Consider the following 2,948-nt stretch of genomic DNA (forward strand, 5'->3'; position numbering starts at 1 on the left):
GCAAGCACGCAGGGCTTCTCGGCGGTGGCAGGGCCCCACCTGTGAGGGCCCCACCAGGACATACACATGGCTTGCGAGGTGGGTGTGTTGGTCTCCCGTGGCGACTCTAACAAGCTGCCACAGACTTGGTGTGATGGCTCGAAACAACAGAACTGCGTTCTCTCACACTCTGGATGCCCAAGTTGAAAATCAGCTTCACTGGACCCCTACCAGTGCGTCACCAGAGTGGTACTCCGTCCCGAGGCTCCAGGGCAGAACCCATCCCTCACCTCCTTAGGCATCTAGTGGCCCTAGCTTGTGGCCCTGTCACTCGTCTCCGCCTCCACGTCACCTCCTCTCAATGTGAATCATCTGCCTCTGCCTCTCTGATAAGCAGTCTTGTGATGGCACTGGGGTGATCCAGAATATTCTCTGCATCTCCAGATTCTTAATCACACCCGCAGGACCTTTAGCTTCTGAGGTAACACAGGTGCCCGGGATGAGGAGCGCTACCTTTGGGGGCCACCACTCACACGGTGCAAAGCTCTGCGGGGTGGGGTGTTAGGAAAGCAGTATTGGTGGGGGTGTGAAGGGCATGTCAGCCGCTTCGGAAAGGACCACCGTGGGGTTAACACTCGAGAGAGATACTGGAGCAGGTGAGGGCCGCCAGGCTCCACGTGCTACTGTGTCAAGGTGACAGCCAGTGAGCCCGGATGCTTCCCTCCAGTGGGGAGGCAGTTTGATGAGGCTCAACGGCCTCCCTAGGGACCAGAGGTCTTTCCCAGCAGGAATCTGAATGCCACTATTAATCACACCATGGGGACTTGATCCTGAAGATTCACAAGTAGTCGACAACGCTGGGCAGTTGGCATGGACTCACCCAAAACGGACCCCTTCTCTTCCTCTCCACCGTGTGTTCCCTGCTCGCATGAGGCTGTTGTCCAGAGAGACGGGGGCACTCTGGTGTCACCTGTAAAACCAAGGCAGGGCAGCTTCCGGCCTGCAAATGCCACCTCCCTGGGGGAGTACCACCCTGGGGGCATGGGGCCCACTCCAGCAGGAGGGCCCCCGCTCTGGGGAGCCTCAAATCTAGATGCTAATTTTGAGGGTATGGGCCTGGGACTGTCAGGAAATGATGTCCTCACAGCCACCAGAACCTCTGCAGTACTGAACAGGAAGACGGGGGGTTGAGCATTGCATTTCCAGCGGCCTCTGGGCCCTAGTCACGGTCAAGGCTGCCGCTGAGGTCACAGAGCTGAGCGCCACTGCAGAAAGAAGCGGGACCAGAGGAGCAAAGGGAAGGGGGTGTGCCTGTGCATGTTTGCGGACTCCAGTTTTTCTGAAATTAATCCAGGTGGATGAGACTTGGGTGGGGGGGGGTGTCCTTTTCCATACACAAGGAATAGGACTTGTGAAGTCCCATCTTGGTGGAGAGCAGAAGGTTCACAGCACAAATGACTTTTTGAAGCTGTCTTCTCTGGTCTGGTGCTGGGGGACACTGGCTGAGGGCAAGTTGGAGCCAGAGGGCAATGTGCCAAAGCAGCCACAGCTGAGAGCCCAGAGCACTGGGCTGGGGTGATGGTAGGCTGTTCAAGGCTTCAGGAACAGTGGAAATGCACACCAGGGGAGGCCATTCTCCAGGCTGACCCCCAGCTCTTGCACATGCATCCTAGGACCGAGGAATGATCATCCAGAGGGACCTGCCCAGCTTCCCCCATGCTGCTGCCCATACCCCTCCTGCACCCGAGGAGTTTCCTCAAACTGCAGGGGAAAGCTTCACAGGGGCCCATGCACCTCCTCCATGGGCCTCCCAGAGAAGCAGGCCAGGGTGGGGCCGGGAAGGCTGGGGGCTTGGGGCCATTTGGGTGGCCGTCCACTTTCAGAGGAGGGCGGCCTGCATGGAAGCACCTAGGAGGCTGGGGTAAGAAGAGGGGCCAGGGCAGGGCCCAGAGGAGAGGAAGGGGGGCCCAGCTGGCCATTAACGTCAGGCTCTGGGAGCCATAGGAAGAAAGCTGAGGGAGCACTCACAGTATCTTGTTGTCCAGCCCGGCTTTCCCTAGTGGGAAAGGGGATAGCTGGGATCTGAGCCTGCAGCTTCATCCAGCATTTGGCTAAAGGGCCCCCTGTGCCAAAGCTGTAAGGAACCTAGTTTGGTGGATGGGATACTGGCATACAAGTGTCTTAATGAGTTCTCACTATATAACAAATGACCCCCAGACAGTGGCTCAGACCACATGCGTTTATTATGTCACACACTTTTGGAAGACTGGGAATTCGGAAGCAACTTAGCTTGATAGTCCCGGTTCAGTTTCTCATAAGGCTGCACTCATCTGAAGGCTCAACCGGGGCTGGAGCAAGAAGGCTCCCTCACATGGCTGTGGGCAGGAGACCCTCACCACAAGGGCCTCTCCATGGGCTGCCTGAATGTCAGCTTCCCCCAAAGGAGGAGAACCGAGAGAGATGGAAGCCACCACGTGTGTTGTAACCTGCTCCCAGAAGTCATACTGTCATTTTTACCATGTTCTATTTGTTAGAAACAAATCACTAAGTATAGCCCCCACTCAAGGGAGGAGGTAGGTCCCTAATTTGTAGTGAAGAATTTGTGGATGTATTTTGAAATGACCATTGCGTGTGGGTCTTCGCATTCTGCTGTGTTGATCTCATGCTCTCCGGTGATTAAGACTTAATTTGGGGGTAAGGTCTAAAGAGGAAGCATGTGGCTGCCTAGAACATGGATTCTCAGAAACAAAGGCATTTTGTGTTAAGAGTGTTTTTAGGCTTAGTGGCAGCTCTGAGAAAGTAGATGGGGAGAGAGGTTTCTGAAAGCAGACCCAGTAAGATGTCTGTAGATGGCATGACATCTAGGAAAGGGCCCAGTCACAGCCAAGCGATTTTCTCGTGAAACAGATCTGGTTTGAAAGAGTCCTTGAACTCAGGCAGTTAGCTGAGCTGGGAGCGGGCAGATGAAA

The sequence above is a fragment of the Mirounga angustirostris genome, unplaced genomic scaffold, assembly GCF_029215605.1.
Source record: "Mirounga angustirostris isolate CCGP_5_RB_7025 unplaced genomic scaffold, mMirAng1.0.hap1 SCAF_14, whole genome shotgun sequence".
Classification (NCBI taxonomy): domain Eukaryota; kingdom Metazoa; phylum Chordata; class Mammalia; order Carnivora; family Phocidae; genus Mirounga; species Mirounga angustirostris.